Genomic DNA, 25225 nt, shown 5'->3' on the forward strand with positions numbered 1-25225 from the left:
AGCTACAGAGCCTGGGCAGGGTGATATGGAGGGTCTGCTGTTGCCCATGCAGCAGACCCCCCCCTCTTCGCAGCTGAAGGGTCCAAGGGAAAGACGGAGTCAATACAGCTTGGCTTCAGGTGCGCCGCAGGAGTTGCCGTGTTGACTACAACGTCGAACCGCCTTAGGGACTCCGGCTCCGGATTTTCTGTCGGGGTTTACTCCCTTAGCCTTTCCCCTGAAGAGGTATGCCGCAAGGCAGCGGAGGTTTTTTGAATTTTATTACATGAATGAGCCACAGATCCCTTTGTATCATTCACTATGTGATTAGCTCTATAGATTTTATAATACCTTATATGTACAATGAATTGTTAAAACATTCTGGCATTGAGGTCAAACAATTTCTCAAGATCTTTTCTTTTTTCTATTTCGTTTTTCAAATTTAGTTAAATTTTACTTTTACCATATAAGGTAAAAGGATATAGCAGAACTATATCCTTAATAATGACAGATTAAACCTTATCCTTTATCTTTGCCTCACTGCATTACAATGAGATTAAACAAAATCTTCTTTAAACTTTAATCTTGCCCAATTAAACCACTCCTGGTTAAGCAAGTGTCACATTCATTTCTTTTCATTTATAGGATTGCTTTTCCAAGAGTCTTTACACTTTCTTACTAGATAGAGGAATGCTGTTTTGGTGTCTGCAATTCTGCAGGATGTCTGGTGGACTTTTTTTTTCTTCTACTTTTAGTGGATTTCCTTCTTCCTAAACTGCTTTATTTAAAAAAAATTTTTTTTTAATTTATTCTAGAGAGAGAGGAAGGTAGGGAAAAAGAGGGTGAGGAACATTGATGTGACAGAGAAACATGTGCCCCAGCCAGGATGGAACCTGACACCCAGGCATGTGCCCTGATGGAATCGAACCAGTGACCCTTTGGCTTGCAGGTTGATGCTCAACCAACTAAGCCACACTGACCAGGGGTTCCTAAACTGCTTTATAAACACTATGGCCTAATGTACCAAAAACACTTTCAGAAACAGGAATGCTTCTAATAATAAAAATAAAGCATGGTTTATGATATCTTTTGGAAACACACATTAATGATTATTTGCCAAGGTTTAGATTAAAGTTACATGTTCAGAGTGTTTCAACACCTGGCTAATTATGAACTTGATTTTCTATACTGGCCCCTGAAATGAGGAAGAATTCACCATTTTCTACATTGCTTAACCTTCTATTCTACACTTACTAATCCTTTTCTTGAACAACATCTAAGTTCACAAGAATTTAGGATTATCTAATCCTTTAGGATTAGATAATTTAAGACTTGTATGTATGCAGTTTAAGAAAATATCTTGTGTTAAAGTGATATACTCCCTTTGTTCACTCTGAAAATCCACCTGCCAAATTAAGAACTAATGGGAATGAACAAATCATGTCTGGGGTTTATCTATCCATACTTGTTTCTTAATTAAAAATGCACAGTTGGGCCCTGATCAGTGTGGCCCAGTTGGTTGGGTGTCATTCTGCAAAGTTAAGGGTCTCCTGTTTGATTCCCAGTCAGAGCACATGCCTGGGTTGCGGGTTCAGTCCCCTGTCAGGGAGCATAAAAAAGGCAGTAGAAATAAAATGAGGATAATTATATTGAATTGTTAGAATTGTTAGAAAAATTAAAGGAAATATTATACATAGGTCAGTGTTTGGTACCTAATAAAAACTCAGTTAATAGCTTGGCAAAGAACTTGGCTTCATTTATTTATTGAACAAACATTTATTGCAGCTCTACTTGGGCCAGGATCTTATCTAATTACTTGAGATAATTTGGTAAATAAAATAATTGCTCTGTTGACAATTTCTGAATTTCATCCAGAAATTGTACTACTAGTTATTTACCAAATAAATGAAAACAGTGTCTACTTATCTGTATATAAATATTCATAGCAACTTTGTTCATAATACCTTCAAAGTGGTTATAATTCAAATGTGCATATACATATTATGGTATATTTGCACAAGAGGAAACTACTTAGGAATATACAGAAACAAATTATTGGCACAGGCCACAACATGAATGGATCTCCAAAACAGCATGCCAAATGGGTGAACCAGATTCAAAAAGTATATTCTGGCCCTGACTGGTGTAGCTCAGTGGGATGGATGTCATCCCTTAAATGAAAAGGTTGCCTGTTCGATTCTCAGTAGGCAGCTGATCGATGTTTCTCTCCCTCCTTTTGTTCCCTCCCTTCTCCTCTCTCTAAAAATAAATAAATAAAATCTTTTTAAAGAAGTATATTCTGTGTGGTCTCATTTACATGAGCCTGTAACCAGCCCTCTAAGAAGTAAATCATGTTTAGCACAAAACATGACATCAAAAATTACTCTCACTTTACCTGCTGTTTTTGTTTCTCCGATTTTTATCATTTTCTGCAAAGCACCATTTATTAAAATACCAGGTTGGATACTTTGAAACTCTTCTGTTTTAGAAAATCATGATGAAACCTGGACCACTAATGGCTGGTAGCCTTTTCACCTGTGATATGCCAACAAGCCAGCCGATGTGAAGAGTCTCCATGACAGGCACCCCTTCTCAAGGTAGCCACTCATCGGGGAGATCTCATTGTCAGGTTCAAAGTTAAACTGGAGATATAACAGGTAAAGACCTGTGTCCTATCCTGTTTCTAGGTCCTGCACAGATTAGCATAAGAAGATCACTGAGGACTCTTCCACCCTGAAGGCCACCTGTAAGCACTGAGGACAAGATCCTGCGTCATGTGACAAGAACAGCATGAGGTCACAGGACACTTACCAAAGAGGGTATTCCAGCCTGAAAACCTCCCTCGGCCACCGCCTCTGTGCTCAAAGAGAGGACACACACATTTTGCCAGGATGCAATCCTGCACTCCATAGTGTCCTTGTCATTCATCAGCAGGTAACCTGGTCACCCAAAACTTTTTCCTCACTCTCTGCCTCATTTCCATAAGGTGCTCTGTGTGGCTGCAAGGGGACATTGTCACCAGCGATGGCTAGCTGACACTTTGACCTGCAATAACACCATGGAGCCAGCCAGTGGGAAAAGTCCGTATGTAAGGGCTTCCCGTCCTCAGGGTACACACTCAGCAGGGAGACTTCATTGTCAAGTTCAGCGTTTAACCACAAACATGGCGGATAATTGCAAAGCACCTGGCCTGATTCTAGGACCTGTGCTGATCAGCCCAGGACCCACCAAGCAAGACCCACATCCCACTCAGTGTTCACTCAGCACTGCGTCCACATGGTGCTAGACATTGTTCCTGTTCTCAACCCCCTTCTGGGGGTGTTGTGGGCTGGAGATGTGCCCCGTGCAGAAGTCTAATGTTGGGTCGCTATCTTTGAATTAAGTCCCCACTGTGGCTGGAAAGTAACCTGCATTTCTCGTGGGTACACTGAGATTTCTTGTTTAAAGCTATAAATGCCAGGTGCTCCTCCCTGTAGTTTTACTAATAATAAGACCTCTTCTGCTCTCCCCTGTCTTCACGCTCTGGTCAGGGAGAAGGAGGGGAGAAGGGTCCTGCCTCACCCTTCTGCACCCCAACCCAGGATGTGGGGTTCACCCAGCTGGCACTGGTCATTCCATACATAGTCCCACCCCGTGCCCCTCACACAGGGTGTCTGGGCCCTCTCTGGGACTGGGTGAGGAAGATTATCTCAGAACCTTAAACAGGCTGCTGAGTAAGAGACACGTGTCTGTGGGCGGAGTGGGGAAAAGCTTCACAGATGTCTAGTGTCCTCCCCACCTCACACTACAGGGCTGGTGTTTCTGGTCCCTCCTGTGTGGTGTCCCTAAGGGTGGAGGAGACTCGTTTTGGGTGGACCGTGCCTGCAGCAGGGTGGGGGAAGGCTTCTGGGAGCAGCTGGTCACTGTTCCTCACAGTGGATTCTGTTTCTCCTGCCACTGAGAATGCCTGGAACTGCTGCCTCCAGATTGTGTGAAATAAGAAGCTATGCAACCCTCGCCCCTCAACTGGGCGGGGGACGTGCAGTTGTACCCTCCCTTGTCATCTTGTTACATACCTCCCTTATGCAGCTGTACGGAGTTCAAGGTCATGAGGGGGCAGGACAACGTCTGGTTTATCTGTGTCTTTGGGTGGAGCTGTACCCATGAAGAGAAGCTTCTGAATGTTTTATAGTATTTCCTAGGGTTCTTTTATAGATGTATTGAGAAAAACGAACATTTCGAAGAATGGGACCTCTGAGCAGATACAGTGAAAAAGCTGAGATATGGATAGATGTGGAAGACCCTGTCAGCCTCAGGAAGACTCAAAGGGACCCTTCCGAGCCCGGAGCCCCAACTCCTGGGATCCCCTGAACTCATACCTCCAAAGTGAGCCCAGGCAGTCCACCGCACATGGCTGCTACAAGAAACAAATATTGTGAGGAATCCCTGCTAACGATGAACAGGGACGCTCCTCTTTAGAGGCCTGCCAGGGAGAGGGTCAACAGAGTTTGTTACATGTATGCAAACATTCCTTCTGCAGCTGTGACCACTGAGTGGGTGAGGTGAAAGATGATTTCAGAATGGTGAGGAACAGCATCCTCCAAACCCATCAGCTGAAGCTGGGGTGGCTGGGGACGTCCTTGGTCCGCTGTCCCAAGAGGCAGCTCTGATTTCTAGTGGTCTGGGGCCCTGCACACAGCCTGACATGATTTGGTTTTTGTACTTTCCTTTTCTCAGTGGGCAAGACCCTGAGACGAACAGCTCATCCTGTTTTCATTTTTCCCTTGGCTAGACCTGTGGCAAAATGGGACTTCGCGTCCCCATGAATCTTTGCTGGTTCTGGGTCCTGGGCTCGGAGACTCTTCTTCCAGAAGTGGCAGGGGCATCCTGGGAGCAGGGGATGGCTGCCTGAAACACAGGTGCTGACCCTGGAACCTCAGAGTTCCTGGCATCTGTGACCCTGTCTTGACCCTCCCATTGCTGGTTGGGGCAGAGTGACCTCAAGTCTGCTTGTGTCAGCAGAATGAGAAATTTGTGCCCCCCCCCCCCCCGTTCAGGGAGGGAGGCAGCCTTGTCATCACAGGTATTGTGTCCATTCGGTCCCCACCTGAGCCATGAGGACGTCCTTGGGTGGACTTCTCTCATTGCATTAGCTCCACAAACCTCATGTTTTATATTCAGGATCTGGTAGATGACTGACTCGCTCTTTAGGTTTAATATCCAGCTTGTCCTAGACACCTCTGATTTCTGCTGGGCCTGGGCTCTGCCCAGGATAGAACATGCCCCTGGCTCTGTGTCACAGATCTTCTGGACCCTTTCCTCATCTCCAGGGTTGGGGACCCTGGAAAGAACACCACCTTGTATTTTGTTTTTGTTTCTTTTCTTTTTTCTTTTTAAGATTTTATTTATTTTTAGAGAGAGGAGAAGGGAGGGAGAAATAGAGGGAGAGAAACATTGATGTGCTAGAGATACTGTACACCGATTGGTTGCCTCTCACATGCCCCTCAACTGAGGACCTGGCCTGCCACCCGGGCATGTGCCCCAACTGGGAATCAAACTGGCGACTTTTTGGTTCACAGGCTGCACTCAATCCACTGAGCCACACCAGCCAGGGCTTATTTTTGTTTCTTGGTTGTTGTTTTTAATGGCTAAATTCATTTATTCTGAAATAAAATAAGACAAAGAGGAGTCAAAACTGCCCTGTACCCACCTCCTTCCTCTGTCTTCTGTTATCAATAAATAAGCTTATTCTTGTATTATAAAAATAGGACAAGGTGGCAGCGACAGGGTGGCAGGGACTGGGTAGGAGCAGAGCTCCCAGCCCCACTTCTCCGCGGGGCTGTCAGGTTATCATGTCATCATGATCAAGCCTGGGGACTCCCCGGGGCCCTGCATCTCCCACAGCAGCTGCAGGATCCGCTGTGCGGTGGAGTCCTCCACCTTGGCTTCCACCTTGCCCTGAACTTCCCCTCCCTGCAGCTTCTCCATGAGCTGGGTGTGCACAGGACCAGGTTCTGCAGCATTTCTTTGTCAAAGGCCAGCCGCTGCCAGGTGACCACATGCTGCCGCGAGTAGCTCAGGTGCTGGTCCCGCTGCTGCTGCGGACTCTGAGCCTCTTTGCTCCTCAGTTCCTCCTCCCGCAGCTGGCCCGTCTTCCCGGCCAGCTCCTCCTTGACATGCTGCTCCACCTGACGTGCGCTGGTGATCTCGCTATTCTTGTTGGTCCGCTGGAGGGAGCCGTCCTGCAGCTCAGCCAGTGGCTCCCAGAGCTTGCAGTTCCGGGAGGGAACGGGGCTGATGGAGGTGTGGTTGTCTGCAAGGCCTCCAGAATCTGCCTGCCGCATCTCCGCCTGCTCCCCCGGCCCTCGGCCTCCCGCTCCAGCTCCAGCAGGCGGCGCCCCTGCTCCTGATTCAGGCGACCCAGACCTGCATTGTTCCGAATCTGGGCCCACAGCTACCCTGCCAGGATCTCCAGTTCCTGCTGTAGCCGTTCTGCTTCTGCCTGTGGCCGCTGTTTGGCCTCCGAGGGCCCTGCTGGGGGCTCCGGGGGTTGGGCGGGCGGGGGTGGGGGGTAGCTACCTGCTTCCTCAGGTGGGCCAAGCTGGTCCCCAGCTCCTGCACCTGACTCATGCTGTGCTCCTCCTCCCTCAACTTGCACGTCCGCTCGGACATCTGCTGCATCTTATTGCCAAAGGGCAGTCTCTTCTTTCCGATTCTCGGCATGTTGGTCTCTCTCTTCCTGCAGCTGCTTCAGCAAATCCTTCCGCTGCTCCATACGTGTCCCCAGCTGTGCCCACTCTCCCAGGGCTTGCTGTCACTGCTCCTTGCTCTCAGGAATTTCAGACTGACTAGGAAATTGTTGCAGCAGGAGCTCTGGCATCTCCAGCCTTTTCTTCGGCTCTTCTTCCATCCAGAGCTGCTTGGCCTCCTTGTCAGTCACCAAGACCCGAAGCTTCTCCTGCAGTTCTGAGTTCTGCCTCAGGTCGTCATCTGTTCTGTTGTTTTTGTAGAACTCCAGTTTAGGGTGTCACTAGTTTGGGTTAGTTCTTCGTCGCACCTGTACCCCGGTTTCTGCTGCGTGGAGACGGGACACGGCATCCACTCCAGACCTCTGACAGGAAGACCTCACGGGAACAGCAAGATCCTCCAGCTCTCCCGTTTGGGGCCTGGCTGCTTGTTGAGGATGGGCCAGGGCTGTCTGTAAGTCTGTCTTCTCAGACGCCAGAATCCCTGGGGTCAGTACACAAATCTGTAATTGCTTTCTCAGAAGCCCTTGTTCCTTCACAAGCTTTTGCTTATATTTCCACTTCTCTGTTTCTAGTTGATCCCCAGTTTCCTGGTTCTGTTGTTTCTCCAGGACCTTTATATTAGCAGAAGAGGCTAGTCCCTCCCCATGGACAAAGGACGAAGACTCACATATGAGACCAGGGAGCTGCTGGGAAAGCTGATGCGGGCTCTCAGCAGATGACAATGTGCTTTCAGACAGGACAAAAGGACTATTTTCAGGACGATACTTCTGATTTGATGCAGTAGCAAGGGGAAAGGACACTGCCAGGGAACACGGTGTCCTCAGAAGGCAGTGCTGCGGGGCGGTCTTTGGGCACACACCCTCAGGCAAGTGACAACCATCAGATTGGCTGTCTCAGGCCTCCAGCCATTCTTAACCTTTCCTTTTTCTTAGCTCCTACCAGAACACGAATGCCTCTCTACTGCAGAAATCCTCTCAACTTTTCCCTGGCCTTGGTCAATTTTTTTCTTTTGGACTTCTTCTGACATCTCAGGAAGAGGGGGACCACCTATTCCCAGCGTTCTCTGCTAATCCCCTGAGGTGGGAGGTCCCCAGCCCTTCCTCCCCTCTTTGATCCTCTCCTGCTGAGTGTGTCCTGGATCTCTCTCTCTTGAATTGGTGATCGATCCTTGACCTGTTTGCAGTTCTCCCCAGTCGGAGGGACTCTAACCCATGGACCCCCTGAGATCAGTACATTGCTAGGAGAAGTTAGATCATGAGAGAGGATGGCATAGAGTGAGGAGGGGGGACCCAAAAATAAATGGGCTATGTGCATGAGGGTGGGTTCCAGAATCTGGTTGTGGTCTGGGGGTAGAAGGGAAAAGGCAAGTAGTGGGGAACATGTGGTAGGTCGTCCCTGATCAGTGTGGGATCCAGTGGCAAAAATGAACGAAAGACAGAGGTCCTCGTGAAATGGAAAGTGAGGCTTTCTTTCGTGGGTGAGAGGGGGCAGAGGCTGTGTCATTGAAGACCCCACAGGTGTAAGGTGACAAAGACAGAGCTGACTCCCCCCTTGCTCCCCACACACAGAATGTCCGCTTCCATGGCTGCTCTGCCACACCCCTCAGAGCAGAGGTCTTGCGGTGACTTCTCTGTGATCTGACTTCCAAAAGCAGGCTTGTGCCGTTGTGTGCAGGAAGCAGGGACATCTGGAAATACCTCAGGGACAGGCAAACCTGGCAGGGGTCCCAGTCCCCATGTCCCAGCCTGCATGACACCCCATCCCTCACCCAAGCCTTGCCTTCACAGCCCCTCACCCATGGTGCTCCCATTCATGTCAAGGCCAGGCTTTCCTGGAGTTCGGGCTCGCTGGGAAGAGGGACACTTGGAGTCACTATAGAGAATGCTCACCTCTCCCAAGAGCAGGTGGGTCCAGGGCTGTAGTAGGGCCCTTCAGTGGAGGCCTCCAAGGTGGGAAGATCCGACCCAGGTACAGCGGTGATGGCTGGAGCCAGGGGATCTGTCAGGAGCTCTGGGGTCTGTAGCATTTAGATAATAACTCTTGTCCCCACAGGTGCCTGCTGGGCCCTACCTGTTTCCCTGGAGCCATGGTCCAGTCTTTCCTGAGCATCCCCAAATGACTTCTCGTGTTTGTGAAAAGAGATGGGAGAGCACAAGGGAAGACCAGTGTCACAAGCGTTTTTGGTCTGAGCCTAGAGTTCACTTGCCTTACTGATACTGTGTTCTTTTAAAAATGTTGCTACATTTCTGAGCTCAGTAACAGGAACATCTCTCTCTCTCTCTCTCTCTCTGACACACACACACACACACACACACACACGCATGCGCACAAAGATGAAACCCAATCCCCAGAGCTCACTAAGGTGCAGAGTAACCCAGCCACATTCCTTCTTTCTCTAAAGCATGCTGCAAAGAGAATATATGTCTCTGTCTAGAGTTCCAGGCCCACATACAGAGCTATGGGACAGGCATAAAGGGTGATTAATCATAGGGGAGGGGACACAAAAAGGGCATGTGTAGTCAGGGTCACTTTATCACCAGCCAGCCCAGCAGAACCCACCAACCCTCCTGCCCTCTAGGTCTTTCCCCCCTTCTCTGGGGCTTCCTATTTTCCACCTCCAACCTTTCAATAAACACACACACACACACACACACACACACCACCACCACCACCACCACCACCACCACCACCACCCCCCACCCAGTGCTGCTTTTCTCCTCTTACAAACCCAACATTCCATGGTTCCCCTTCCCTCCTCATTATTCAGGCTTGGACAGGTCTGAAGTATTTTCAGGATCTTTTTCAAATGTCCTAACACTGTGAAAACAAGCAAACAAACAAACAAAAATGCCCCAAACCTTTGGACAGTGTAACACCCTGAGAGAAAGTGCCAATATCTTAAGCACATAGAGCGATGGATTTTCACACACTCAATAGGGTGAACAGTGTGAAACTACATCTGTGTCAAAAATTATTTTGTTTTTCTGACACATCTCCTTAGTGCTCCCCGCAGCCACTATTAGGACTACCTCTCCTGTCCTGCCCCCAAGGGTAACCTCCTCCTGACCTCTGACAGTGCTGGTTACGTCTGCCAGGCACCATGTGTCGCCTTTCCTGGTGTTTACTCCTCACGGTAACCCTCTGAGAGAGCTCTGACGACTATTCCCACATTAGAAGAGGAAACTAGAGAACCAGGCTAGCTCTGCTCATTGCCAAGGTCACAGACTACTATTTTCTCCCCCATTTCATGGAGGACTCGAGGAAACTAAGGCCAGGTGGGATCACAGGAGTCATAGTCACCTCCCTGTGGTGGGGCCAGACCAGCGTGTGCACCTGGCTTGGGCTGAACTTGAATGAAGCCCTAGAGGGGCCTACATCTGTGCTGAACATTGGGATGTCACTCAGACCCTCAGAATCCTTCACGTCTGTTGTATTTGTTTCAGAAAAATTTCAACACATACCGCGAATATAGTTTTATTTAGATTATTATATACACATGTGCTACAGTAGAAAAATGTTGTGCCTATTATAAAATATATATTTATAATTTTTTTAAATCTGTAATAAGACACTTTAAAATTATATTTCTTTTAAATTATGAAAGAGGCATACCCTTTACCCTCACAAAATATTATGATTTAAAAATCAGTTCCTGCCCTGCCTGGTATGGCTCAGTGGGTTGGGCATCGTTCTGCAAACTGAGGGGTTGGTTGATGGTTTAATTCCAGGCCAGGGCACCTGCCCGGGTTACAGGCCGGGTCCCCAGTTCAGGGTGTGCAAGAGGCAACCGATCGATGTTTCTCTCCCTCTTTTTCTCCCTCTCTTTCCCTCTCTCTAAAAATAAATTTAAAAATATAATGTACAACCAAGAGTGAACGATGATGTTAACTGTGGACTTTGGGTGATTATGACATGTCAGTATATGTTCACCAACTGTGACAAAGGTGGGGATCTTGATAGTGGGGTAGGCTGGGTCTGTAGGGGGGGGGCAAAGGGCATATGGGAAATCTCTGCTACTTCCCCTCATTTTTCCTTGGAACTTTAAACTGCTCTTTAAAAAAATAAAAGTATTAGAATAAAAAATAATTGACAATAGTGTTTCAGTGACAGGGATGATTGAGAATGCTTTAGTTTCCTTCTATGTGTTTAATTTTTCAGTTCAGACCTTGAGTAAGATATTCTTAAAATACAACATAACAAACAAAAAAATTGGCTGTTCTTTCCTAAAACTAGTATTAATATAAACACAAAAATTATTTTTGTGGAAACTTTTAATAATAATAAAATGACCTGCTCCAGAGCTTTGCCTTAGGATGCTTATCACCTGCTGTAACTGAAGTTCCTCCCCCACCTCCACCTGAGTGTCCTTTAGTGCTTTTCAAACTTGAACCTGCATCGGAATCCCCTGGGGAGGACTCGTTGCCACACAGTTTACATGCCACGCCCCCCACTACTCTGACCCAGGAGTGTCTGGGCTGGTACCCGATATTTGCATTTTTAACAAGTTCCCAGGTGATGCTAACGCTGCTGGTCCTGTGACCACATTTGGAGAACCACCCTCCCCGATGGTAGAATCTAGAGGACAAAGGCACAGTCTCCTGTAAGGTTACACATGCTCATCTCAGACATGAGCATCTCAGGCAGGAGATACTCAGCAAAGATAGCTCTCTCTCTACCCTAGCCCAGATTAGACAGTTATATTTCTACTTAGTAATGTTATACATAGAGACTATTAAAAAACAACCCTAGATGCTCCCATGTAACTTCCTTTTAAGGAAAGTGGTCAAAGCATTTTTTTTTTTCTGGTGTTCATGCTTGTGGACACCAAGTAAACCAAACTCTGAAAGACGTGACCCTATAATCTTGTGGGAAGTATAAACACTTGGTAGGTAAAGAGATGCCCACTAGGTACAGTTTCTACTGCTCTGGTTTCTCTGGAGCCCACAGTACCACCCTGTATTGACAGTTCTGGAAGCCAGAGGGGTCCTCCAAACACAGGTGCATGAGCAGGTGACTTTGACAGGAGCAGGATACGGGTGGTAGGATTCCAGTACCAACCACAATGCATGGGCGTGCTCTCCCCACATCATGGAGCAATTCTCTGACAGCTGGGTGTCCTACAATTCAACTCACTTCTGACACTATCTTCCTGGGTCAGTCTTACAAGATTACCCCCCACTTCAGACACCAATGCCAAGTCCAGGTACCTGTGCATATGATTGGTCGGCTATATGTTAGAGGTTCCGACGACTCCTCCTTGGGTTTGATTATACAGCGGTGCACAGAACTCAGAGCATCATTTATACATTACTGTATATGATAATAGGATATTCCTAAGGAACAGTCAGATGGGAGAGGTGCACGGGGCAAGGTACGGGCAAAGGGCACAGAGCGTCCATGCCCTCTCCAGACGTGCCACTCTCCTTGAATCTCCACGTGTTCACCAACCTGGAAGCTCTCTGAACCCCGTCCTTTTGGGGTTTTATGAAGGCTTCACCACATAGACACAATTAAATCCTTGGCAGTTGGCAGTTGATTAAGCTGCCAGCCCCCTCTCCTAACAGGAGGTCAAGGGTTGGGATTGAAGGTTCCAAGGTTTTAATCACATGGTTGGCAACCAGCTGCCATCTTTGGTTACCTAAGAGTTTTCCAAAAGTCACCTCATTAACATAAAAGACATCTTATCACTATCATTTAGGAGATTCCAATGGTTTTAGGAGCTCTATGCCAGAAGTGGGACAAAGACAAAATAATTTATTTCTTACTGTGAGTCACAATATCACAGGTGGAGAGGATAGAACCTTCACTGAGTGCAAGTCTAGCCCTTAATAAGTCACTTAATGTTTGCATCTGCGATCTCTTTGGATCTAAATTATGTGCCCACTAATGGTAATGTTTGGGGTATATGAAATTTGCAATTTTGAGCAAAATTATGAAGAACACTGACTCTCCATGTGCACAAGTTTTGGGAATCATATTGAATTTTAAAAATTCAGGAAGGAAAAAAAGAAATACACGCATACATACATAAAAACTTTAGGAAACTTACTTTCACCTGGGCCAATAGCCATGGTCGCAATCTGAGGATTTATTTCCAAACACAGGGACCCAAACAATTGCCATAGCCACCCTGGGTGATGGGGGATCAGGGCCTTGTATACACTTGAGCACTTGGAATCAATTCTCACTCTCACAACACATACACTTTGTAGGAAAATGTGACAGTGTCTGGCAATAGGGAGTGCAAGATAATTATTGCAAAATTATGATAATCTTTTCAGTCATTTATTTTAAGAATTCACTTGGTACTGTAAGAAACAAGGAAATAGTGATTCCTAAACCACTAGAAAATCATTAGCAACACAGGGCAAATGTAATTAGAGGGTCTCTGAGCCAGAGTTAACAGTATTAGCATATGTACAAATCAGAAAAGGGGCGTCCTGAGATCAAAAGGGGGAGAAAGAGTCATCACCAAACTCAGGAAAAATGTGAAAATGTAGCCAGACAACCCAGCAAATAAGATAGAGAAATTTCAGAGAAGAGCTGGAGACAGACCTATAACCAGATCCCCCTCAGTTAATTATCATCCTCAGTTAATTTAGTTAATCGCGTTAGATTATAACTCCGGAGTATCCAGCATGGAGAAATGGGGAAGGAGAAGGAGGAGGAGGGGGGAAGGGAGGGTGCTTAATTTGCGTTAGGGATAAAAACAGCCAGCTCCATCTTTTGGCGCACACCTTGATTTGGCTTTTAGGCTGCGCCCAGAGCTGCAGATCTGTGAATAAACAACTGCCTCGGTTACGGCTCAAGTCCTGTGTCCCGGTTTTTACTGTGAGCGTTCCTCACAGTAAGGTACTAGAGAATTTAATGAGTATGTCCATCACATGTAAACTGAAGGACAGGGCCTCTTGTGTAACCTGAAAGCCAGATAGGACTGGAGGGCATTCGACACCAACCAGCGTCCCCGCATAGCAGCCTCTGGCTCCGCTGACGTGTGCTGGGGGTGTGAGAGATCACCTATTGATTGTGCTCTGGGAAGTCTGTGCCTGGGCCAGGTTGCAGTTCTTTGTAAAGGGTCTCCTGTAGGAGGGGTGGCTGAGGCAAGGGGGTAATAAGTTGCCTTGCCCTGGCCTTTCTCCTGTGCCTGAGGCTTTTCTCAAGTGCGGATCAAAATGAGTACCAGCTGTACCCAGTGGCCAATCCCTATTAAAACAGCATCACCTCTACGGTGCTATAAATTACTTAAAATGTGGCTGAGCGGGAATCAAACCCAGGCAGAGAATGGGGCCCAGGGAGTGACACCGCATTCTCTTCCGATCACTGAGCGCCTTGGTGCTTGCGGAACTGCCCTGGAATCAGCGCCCAGGGCTGCAGTTCTGGCTTTTCCCCTCTTGGTGTCCTCAAGAGAAAGCGCTACCCTTGCTGGCATAACAAGAGGATCTCAGAGCCCTGTCAAGTCACAATGTCCCATAACCTCTGTTGTTTGGTCTGTCCACTCCTGACCAAGTGAATTGGGGGGAACCTGTAAGGGAGCGCCTGATTTCTGGCTTATTATAGGTTCCCCCCATCTCCTAGGGGCTCAGGGACGCTGAGGAGGCAACAGAGATACACCCAGCGTCTCAGCATTAATTCCCTCAACAGAATGCTGTCACAATAGCCCTGCAGCAAAGACTATCCAGGTGGCGATGTTCCGCCCCATTTTACAGATGAGCAAACAGTTTTGGAGAGTCAGAAACAGACTCACAGAATGTTAGTGCTGAAGAGGATGTCAAAGATTAAAGGAAGATAAGTCTCTCTCATTTTACCAATAGGGAAACTGAGGACCAAGACCGTATGACCAGGAATAGTTATGGTAGCGACAACAGTGGAACCCTCAGGTTCCAAGATCCCCAGTTCTGTGTTCTTCCCTTTAAATTGTGCCTCAGTTCCTTCACCTGCAAACTGAGGATAATAATAGTGCCCAACTCATAAGGTAGGTGTGAGCACTTAGAGGTAAGCTCTCAATTAGCAACTATTCTATAATGCTGCCTGCACTCACGTTTTAATTCCATTTAAAATGTATTCACGGCGACGTTGGCTGGAAGTATCCCAAACAAACTTTCATAAGATATTCACCCTTTTGTTGTTTGCAGTGGCAGACTGAGAACAGAGTTGGGTGCTAAGAATGAGAGGGGGTCAGAAGAATTGAGGACACACTGTGCGGAGAGTAGAGAGGTGGCTGTGATTTGGGGAATGATGCTCCTGCAGGTGTAAAGAAATAAACAGCCTGACTGTCCCTGTTGCAGAGATGAACACAGTGAGGAAGGACACCCAGGCCCAGCTGGCAGGTCACAGAGAGTTATTGTGTCGCTTGTGTCTGACCTTGCCTGATGTGCCCTGAAAGAAGGGCAGCTGAGTCCTCACGGCGATCAGTGCCAGTCACTAAGGGCACAAAACAAGCTCTGTGTGCGCTCCTGCCTCTCTCCGCTTGGTGCTCTCTCACCCCGCACGGTGCCTTACAGTTCATCACGGTGATACTCAGGCAGATTTCACCTTAGCTCATCCTCACGGCATCCCTGCGCAGAAGTCAGAGAACGTCTGTCTTCTTATCACAAGGCTCACATGCCCACTTTGCAAGCTAGGAGCTGAGATGCAGAGTGGGCCGTGCAGTTAGGACAGGGTCACACAGCTAGGACACGGCTTAGCCAAGACCCCAATTACGGTCTCTGAGTCACTGTTTAGTCCTGTCTAAGTCTTTGCTCCAGAGGACCGCACTGACCAAGGAGGTTGTATTGCTTTGCTCAAACCACAGATGCTCAGAGACACACTTCGTACATTTCCATGTGAACATCATAAGCTCCTTTGAGCCCTGTATCACTGTCTGGTGTGTGGGGATGGAGCCCCTCAACACACCCAAATCATTTGTGCTCCAGGAAATCCCAGGCCCTATGATGACAACGTGTCATTTTAAGTGGTCACATCTTTTTTAACCTCTGGGTATCAAAGAAAACAGCCTGACACAGCAATTCCACCCCTAGGTATTTACGGAAAAGAAATGGCAGTACATGTCTACAGAATCACTTGTACCTGAGAGTTCATTATAACTGGACATAACCCAAATGTATATGGACAGGAAACAATATCATCACACAGTAGAACCCTACTCAGCAATAAAAAGAATACACTACAGACATGAATAAATCTCAGAGACATTAGATTTACCAAAAGGAGCCAGACACAAAGAGTAAAGACTATAAGAGTCTATTTAGATGATGTTGTAGAACAGACAAACCATAGCGATAAAAAATGAGAACTGTTGCTCTGGGGGGCAAAACATTGACTAGAAAGGGCTACAAAGTAACTTTCTGGGATGATGTAAGAATGTGTATCTTGCTTGGGGTGATGGTTTTACAGGTGTAGACATTTATCAGAACTCACCGAAGTGTACATTATACTTCTTTGAATAAATAAATGATGCCTTATTAAATTATACTTCATTTTTAAAAGTCAAAATTAAGGGAAGGGTAAGAGTCACTTTGGAAAAATGTATTTCCCCCATAACCTCACTCACTCACTCACACATTTTGACCTGCATATACGGTTCCATAGGAAGTGGTTATATTAAAATATATATGTATTAATTACATGGTCAACTTTGAGGGGAATTTTCAGTAATCATCCTGGCTTTTTGCCATTTGGTCAACTCATCTTTGATTGGGTACCTACTACATGTCTGGAAATGTCTAAAAGTTGTGGATCGGAAATACAGAAGTAAATAAGACACAGGCCCATCCTGGAGGAGCCCAAGGTGGCATATAGGAAGGAGGTCAAGAATCGCTAAGAATGAGAAAAAAGTATCAACAATTGTTCAAAAAAGTAACCATAAGACAGTGCAGCGTCCTGACTGTGGGTCAGGGAAACTGAGCTCTGAGAGGGGATTTGACAGGCTGAGGAGGGAGGTTATGCAATTGCAGGGAACAGCTACTTTCACTCAACCAACATAAAATCCGTCTTACTGGGCACTCCTATATGCTCCGCAAGGCAGACCATTTTGCTCACCCCTAGGAGGGGCCTCTGGAATCAGGCTGCTTGGAGTCTGCTCTTGACCAGCTGTGTGTCCTAAGCAAGCTACTTGTCCTCTCTAAAAGGATGGTGATCATCACAGTATCAGTTATCATGCTGATTAGGAAAGGTAATCCGTGGCATAGCATCAGGTGCAAAGTGAGCAATAACTGTTAGATAACATTATTGCTATTGCCATCCTTAATATATGCCAGGTTTTGGCTCATAGCACAGTGTGAAGTCAGGCCTCCTGGGTCTTATTCCAGCTGCGGGGAGGGGACAGCCACTACTGTTTCTCCCTCTGAAAGAAAAAGGCTCCTTCACATTCCCTGGAGCTCTGCTAGTTTTCTGCAAACAACTGTCTCTCAGTGACTGCAGAAACAGGCCAGGTGACCTCTTTACCTGGTTCTTGTGCTCAATTCATTTTATACAGAAGCAACTCTGAGCTGCTTTCTGCAAGAGGACAACTCCATCTATCCTTCCACAAACCAGGTAGAGGCCTGCAGAGACCGTCTATAGGGGAACTCCTCCTCTACAGGGAAGGAGACTCTCAAGAGCTGGTCTGAGAGCAGGAGCCTAAGCAGGCGGGCCCTGGGTCTGGAACAGCTCTGCAATCACCCGTGGTCCCGCAGGAAGCAGTGCTGGAAGGGGTTTGCCCCGCAGCGTTCATGTCCCACGTTTACCTCTGGGAGCTTTCTCGTGGCTGACAGTGAGCACTCATGCATTCCTCCTTTACCCTTCATTTGAAGTGGCGCATTCACGGGGAAGTACACACACATCATTCCGGCATTGGTCCACATTCTTAACTCACACCCTAACTCACACAAAGTGACTCATCACTCACAAGTACAGAGTCATAAGTACACCAAACACATGTGCACAGTTACACATACACTCATCCACACATGCTCTAACAGGTACACACACTCACCATACACACATCCACATCCTCGTACACATACAAGTGGTCCCTTATCCATGACACTGACCTCTCCCTACCCATCACTTGTGAGTTCTCTGAAAGGGATAAATCAGGCATGTTTGGGGGAGATGCCTGGACCTCTGGTACTCAGCAAAACAAAAACAAAACTCCCTCATGTCTAAACCTCCACGTGGTTCCTTGTCCGGCAGTATCTGGGACCCAAACAATGCAGGGTATCTGTTGAGTGAACAAATAAAGTATCAATGGTTTATCATCAGATTCTTAGTATTTGCCCAAGTCACTGTTGTGATGTGACATCATGCGCTAACTTCAACTATTTTCTGCCAAATTTACACACAACCTTCATTCGGCTGAATTAAGTATCCTTAATACTAATCAGTTAAAATAAAAGAGCTTATACATGGGGAATATCAACAGCAAAGAGAAATAAATGCCCAGCCTCCCCCCACCAACACACACACCCTGCCCCACACCCCAGTCCTGATGACTAGTCGCAGACTTGAGTTCTGGGTGTGCTACCTCTTAACATGAATGCTGCTCAAAACAAACATGGCATAAATGGGTTCTTCCTGGGACATTTATTCTTCCTGATGCAAAGAAAACCAAAAGGGATAGGCCTGGCTCTCAAAGCTATTATCCTGATCGGGGCATAATACTAACCACTTCTGCCTCAGACTGTGACCAGAGCTCAGACTCTTTACAGAGTCCCTCACCCCACCCCACCCCCACCCCCACCCAGTGAAACAACTTTTAGTACCAGAGCAGGACTAGCTATGGTGCCAGGTGGTTTGCCCCTCATTGGCTCCCTTCCTCCTCAGACCCAGAGGAAAGGAGGTTTACCTACAATTGACTCAGCTATTGGTCTACCTGAACGACACTGCATTTCTCATAGGTTAAAACTCTTCAAACGTCAGCAATTTGTCTGGTTCAAATGAATCCTTTATCACACTTCAAAACGTAAGGTAAACAAGTCAGAACATTTTTTCCCAGTTGGGTCCTCTATCCAGTATCAAGCGATCATTTAATTTATGGCATTAGGAGCCAAAATATACATAGTAGATAAACAAGTGGATCTTAACGAGATGCCTGTTTGGCTTGTTTTAAGGTTACTAGGGATGAAAATGAGTTTCCTTCTTTCTTATCAAGGGGAGAAAAACTGCTGTAGAGGAAAATTTCCATACACAAGCTGAAACCTGCTTTGCATATCTTCCCCTAAGATTAGGAAATAACAGACAGGATCAGATTGAGATTTTTAGGGACACATTCAGGACACAGCATTGCCTATACAGGGAAGGGGTGGAAGAGGGTCAGTTCACACTTTCTTTCTCTAAGAACTAGTAGTGCAGACCAAGAGTCTTGATAAGCACTCACCTTTAAGAGACACTTGTGTTTGGCTCTGGCTGGTGTGGCTCAGTGGACTGAGCACCGGCCTGTGAACCAAAGGGTTGCCAGTTCAATTCCCAGTCAGGTCACATGTCTGGGTTGCTGGTTGGGTCCCCAGTTGGGGCCTGTGAGAGGCAACCAGATATTGATGTTTCTTTCCCTCTCTTTCTCCCTCCCTTCCCCTCGCTCTAAAAATAAATAAATAAAATCTTCTTTAAAAAATAAAAAAGTAAAAGATACTTGTGTTTGTATACCCATATTCACAGCAGTACTATTTACAATAGCACACTATTCACAAAGCAGCACTATTCACAATAGACAAAAGGTGGAACCAACCCCAGTATTCATCAACGTAATTAGATAGGACAAGGGTCTCAAAGTCTGGGCAGTCGTAAATGTTACTTCTTGCTAAATGTTAAACTATAGCACAGTATCTTGCAGATGCAGCAGTAAATAGGATGACCTGACTGCAACTCAAGGCAATGACTGTGGCCAACTGGAGAGAAGAAACCAACATATAATTGACCAGATAGTGTATATGAGCAATGGCTAAGCCTTTCTTCCAGAAGGCAGAGTTTTGGATATGAATCCCATGTCTCTCTGACTTGATGCAAGGAGATAAACTACCTTGCCACAACCACATCTCATTTTTTAGTAAAGCACCCCAAGTGTGAGACCCCCTTGAGTTCAGTAAGCAACAGATGAATGGATAAACAAAATGTGGTATATACATATAATGAAATATTATTCAGCCTTTAAAAAGGAAGGAAATTCTGACACATGTACGTGCTGGATAAACCTTTAGAACATTATGCTCTATGAAATAAGCCCGTCACAAAAAGACAAATACTGTATGGTTCCACTTATATGAGGGGCCTAGGGTAGTCAAATTCATAGCAACAGAAAGGAGAAGGGAGGTTACCAGGAACTGAGGGGAGAGGGAATGTGATGTTGTTTATGGGTCGAGTTTGTTTTGCAAAATGAAAAAGTTCTGGAGGTTGTTCATACAACAATGGGAAAGTACTTAACCTTTAAAAATGGTTAAGATAGCAAATATCACATAACATTAAAATTAAAAACATTTGTGGACCTGCTGTCATCGGCTGGCTGGGATGTGGACAACTCTGTTTTTCAGAATTATCCTGTAAATGTGGGACTGTCTGAGGGGCTGGCCTTTATAGCTCAATGCAGCTTTGATGGGAACTCTTCAAGGCTCCTCGGTCTTGCTGCAGGAGGCAGGTGTGCAGGGCCTGGGAAAGCCTGGCAGCTGGAGTGGGAGACCTCATGGCAGGTGTGGAAGGAGCCTATTGAGACAGTTTAAGTCCTGCCTCCCCGTGAAGCTGGGTTGTCTCCGTTTTGCTTAGTTCTTTTTCTGGAGTTTTGATCTGTTCTTTCATTTGGGCCACATTTCTTTGTCTCCTTAATTTGGCAGCCTCCCTGTGTTTGTTTCTGTGTATTAGATAGAGCTGCTGCACCTGTTACATTGTGAGGGACAGAGCCTTAGGTATTCATCAGTGCAAGGGAACCCATTTCACCACTTTGTGGTGCGGTATGTGGGGGAGGGGTCAGAAAGGGAAAAATATTGCTTGCTCGGCAGTCACCCCTTTTTAAGATACTTCATCTACTTCCTGTATGCAACTGGCGCCCCCCTAGCTTTTGCCTTAGTGATGGTTCCCAGAGTGGGTGGGTTTGTGTATGTTCTAGGACTGTGGTGGACCTCTAAATGGACTCGCCTGGGAGATGGGCGGTTTCTTCTGATGCCCCAACCCCCACTGGTTTTCACAGGTAGAAGCTATGAGGCTTTACTATCCTGGCACTGGAACCCTCGGCGGCATGGTCTGGACTGGGACTGGGATTGCTCCTCAGGTGTCCTCCCTGGCTTTTATCTGCCACATGTGAATGTGGGATCACCCGTTCCACCAGCTGCAGCCACTGCCTTACCACGTCCACCTCACCTCTGCCACTCCATGTCCTCCTCTCTGCCCCAGCTCCCCGGCTCCAACCTCCTACCCATCTGAATGAATATTTCGTCTTTAAATCCTTGGTTGTTGGACTTCCATATAGTTTGATTCTAGGGCAGTTCTGGGTGTTACTGGTTTTGAGATTACAGTAGTTGTAATTCTTCTTGTGGTTGTGCGAGGGAGCAAAGTGTGTCTACCTATACCTCCATATTGACTGGAAGCCCTTTCATTGCATTAAAGTAAATAACTTTATTGAGTCCTGACTGATGTGGCTCAGTGGATTGAGTGCGGCCTGTGAACCGAGAGGTTGCCAGTTCAATTCCCAGTCAGGGCACATGCCTGCGGGTTGCAGGCCAGGTCCCCAGTTGGGGACATGCAAGAGGCAACCAATCAATGTATCTCTTGCACATTAGTGTTTCTCTCCCTCTCTTTCTCCCTCCCTTCCCTTCTCTCTAAAATAAATAAAATCTTTTAAAAAAATAATTGTATTGAGATATAATTCACATACCATAAATTTTACCCTTTTATGGTGTCCAGTTTTGATATAGTCCAGTCACAGAGTCATGCAACCATCACCATTATCTATGGTAGCCCCCCCTTATTCGCAGGGGATATGTTCTGAGACCCAGTGGGTGCCTGAAACCATGGAGAGTACCGAACCCTGTATATATCATACTATGTTTTCCCTTTACGTGCATACCTTTTTACATAAAGGAAGCATGTTATGGCTTCTCTTTGGCTTATCCGAATTGCCAGCATCACTGTTCTGGTGCCTGGGGCCATCATGAAGTAAAATAAAGGTGACTTGAACACTAGCACTGCGACACCACAAAAGGAGGTCTGACAACTAAGAAGGCCACTCATCAGATTGGCCCGACGCTCAGGAAGCGTGTACAGTGTGGAAATGCTGGACAAAGGGATGATTCATGTCCCAGATGGGAAGGAACGGGTAGAGCGAGATTTCATCACACGACTCAGAACGCACTTGATTTAAAACTCATTAGATGTTTACTTTTGGAATTTCCTATTGAACATTTCCGCACCACAGTTCACCACAGGTTACTGAAAGTGCAGGAAGCAAAACTTCAGATAAGGGGGGACTGCTATAATCTCAAAACATTTCCATCACTCAGAAATAATCCCCATACCCATTCTTCCCTCCCTCCAGGCCCTGACAACCAGTGATCTGTTTTCTGCCTCTGTAGTTTTGCCTGTTCTGGACATTTTATATACATGCAATCATATAATATGTGGCCTTGTGTGACTGGCTTCTTTCATTTAACATAATGTTTTCAGGGTTCAAACACGTTGTAGCATGTAACAATATGGCATTCCTTTATTTTTCCTTTTGCAAATTAAAATTTTTTTCAATTACAGTCTACATTCACTATTATTCTGTATTAGTTGCAGATATACAGCATAGTGGCTAGACAAGTAAGGTACTTTACAGAGTGCTTCATTCCTCTTTATTGCCAAATAATATTCCATCGTGGGAATGATGTCTGATTTTTTCAAAAACCGTGGTAAAATACACACGACAAAATTTACCGTCAGGACGGTTTTTTAAGTGTACAGTTCGGAAGTGTTAAGTATGTTCACATTGTTGCTCAACCAATCTCCAGAACTCTTTTCATCTCGCAAAACTGTACGTTACAACCCTCACCAGCTGTGTAGCATCGCTTCTCCTGTACTCTGTCGGGTGTAGGTGAGTCATTCAGGTTGGCCCAGAGAGAACAAAAACCCCATCTGTCGATGGGGAAAATGTCAAAGAAGTTGTGGTTTTAAAACCACCATACAAGTGAGGCTCGAGATCTCCAGGCTCTGTTTGGGGTTATCCCAGGAAGTGTCTCAGGCACATTTGAATAAAATGTCTGGGTCTCCCCAGGGGAACCCTCCCCACCCTCGTGGTGGTGGTGGTGGTGGTGGTGGTGGTGGGGGGGTGCCGTCCTGCATCCTGTACATGCTGGCCTGAGGCTGTAACAGCCGCTCACAGCCATGTGGAACTGGCCACAGCCCAGACGGGGGTGCAGTTCAGGAGGTCCAGGTCTGCCACTGACTCACTGGAACCCCCAGGTAAGTCCTACCCTCTCTCTGGGTGACCACGTTTCTTCATCTGGCCCCTGGGTGGTTGCAAGGATCCAGGGAGAAAGCGAGAGCATTTGCAAAGAGAGGGAAGGTGATAGACACAGTGGGAATTGTGGATATGGATCCGGCTCAGTATTTACACAAGAGAGATGAGGCTGGATTAAACTCCCTAGGTGATCAGGGAAAGGTTTTCACAGTCCAGAACGTGAAAAGTGAGAGAGCTGAAGAGTAGGCTGCCTTCCTGGGATCTTGTCACCTACCTACCTGCCAGTCCTCTGTTTAAGTTTTCCCAAGATCTCACAACTCAAGACCAGGGCTTCCTGAAGGAGCCCTCAATTTTTCTTTTTCTTTCTCTTTTTTAAACTCCCTCTAAGTGATTGTATGTTTATTTGTGTGATTGGTGGTCTCTCGTGGGTACAGGAGGCTGGGGCATGCCTGGGTTTGCTATCTTTGTCCCAGGCTACAAGGCCTCTTGGCGTCTCAGCTGTTCCTTTCCCGGGCTGGCATGGCGCCTCTGTCCTGTCTGCTCAGCCCCACCTGCCACCACTCCTCCCCTGCGCCCCCCTGGTGACCCTGCCAAAAGCTGGCCCTGGGCCCCTTGCTCAAGGCCCCTCAGTTCTGGCTCCCTCTTCCAGGCTAGGGTATTTGGTTGAGCTTGGGAGGAAGGGCAGCCCTGCTTTCCCTCATGCTTCTCACTCCTCCCGCAAATTGCCCCAAGCCTGCCACAACTCTTGTGAAAAGCAAAACCATCCTTCCTCGGAGGCTGCTTCTGTTTCCGACACTTCCTTCCTCTGAGGCAGTGAAGCAGAGAGCGTCTGCCCCTTGGGACTGATTCATTCATATAACAAACATCTATTGACAGTCTGCTTTATGACATGAACCATTCTGGGGACTGGGGGTGCCTTCCTCAACAATAAGAGTACCCGTTCTCCCTGAGCTTCCATTTGAATGGCAAGAAAGGAATCGTGAACAACCAGATTCAATAGTATGCTACAAGGTGATAAGTACTGTGGAAAAACGACACAACCGAGTAGGCAGGACAAGGGGTACAAAAGGGACCGCTGTTTTAAACAGGGTGGTCAGGGGAGGCCTCACCAACACAGTGACATTCGGGAAAGATAAGGGAAAATGCAGGGAGAAAAACATACATTAAAAACCCTTTGGTGGCTCTTCCTTGTCCCCAGAATAAATTCCTGACTTTGAACATATCATTTGGGCCAGATACCAGAATGGCCGAGAGGTTAAGGAGTTGAACTTAAGATCTAATGAATTTTTATCCTCGTGGGTTTGAACCCCACCTCTGAGAGAGGCTACCCTGCACACAGCTTTCAGGTTGTTCATAGCCTGGCTCCCGCTTTCTCCAGCCTCCCAGCACAAAGTCTGCCACATACACGTAACGCTCTGTCTCCACACTCCGACCAGCCTCAAATGTGCACACGCTCCTCACACACAGCAACATAATGCTACTCATATTTAATATAAAATAATTGAGGTTTGTGAGGTTTGTGGGAGAACCTGGGAGGTCAGCTGGATGGAGCTGCATGGAAACCACGCAAAAGTCTTAGCCATTAAGTAAGTGTTCAACTCCAACCTTAAGGTCACTTATAACTACAGGTCAATGGCATGTAAAGGAGCAGTTAGAAGTCTTCCATTCTGGAAACCCTCCACTGTGGCCCAGAGAGGGCCAGTGGCATCCTTGGGGGTCATACAGCGTTTTTTGTACATCAAGGCCAGATATTGTGCAGGAATAACATTTCATGCATGTGGTCTTTTCACGAGACCTCAAGTTCCTGTTCTGAGTGCCTCAGAAGGAGAAATGGCTGTTTGGATTTCCCCTCCACCAACTGACCGTGAATGAACTCAGCATCCCAGTTAAGGGGCCCCTTGCCCATCTCTGTGACACCCAAGGCAGCACTATCTTTCCTGCCTGTGGACTTGGTGGTGGTTGGGGGCAGGGGAGCGAGGCTCTAGGTGTGTGCTGAAGAAACAAGGGCCGCCCCTCCCTTGTTCCTGGGGAAAAGGGCAGTCCATGGCTATCAAAATATAAAACCTAGAAAGAATCTCTTGCCACGGACCAAGGCTTGGCTGGCTGTGGTGTGATTTCA

At 46.8% G+C, this 25225-nt stretch overlaps 1 pseudogene; it reads right to left on the bottom strand.

Moving 5' to 3' along the window:
- Positions 1-5380: 5380 nt before the first annotated feature.
- LOC150013574 (golgin subfamily A member 2 pseudogene) lies at positions 5381-12778 on the bottom strand (annotated as a pseudogene).
- Positions 12779-25225: the final 12447 nt, after the last annotated feature.

The sequence above is a fragment of the Furipterus horrens genome, unplaced genomic scaffold (genome assembly GCF_987537825.1).
Source record: "Furipterus horrens unplaced genomic scaffold, mFurHor1.1.pri manual_scaffold_4, whole genome shotgun sequence".
Lineage (NCBI taxonomy): Eukaryota > Metazoa > Chordata > Mammalia > Chiroptera > Furipteridae > Furipterus > Furipterus horrens.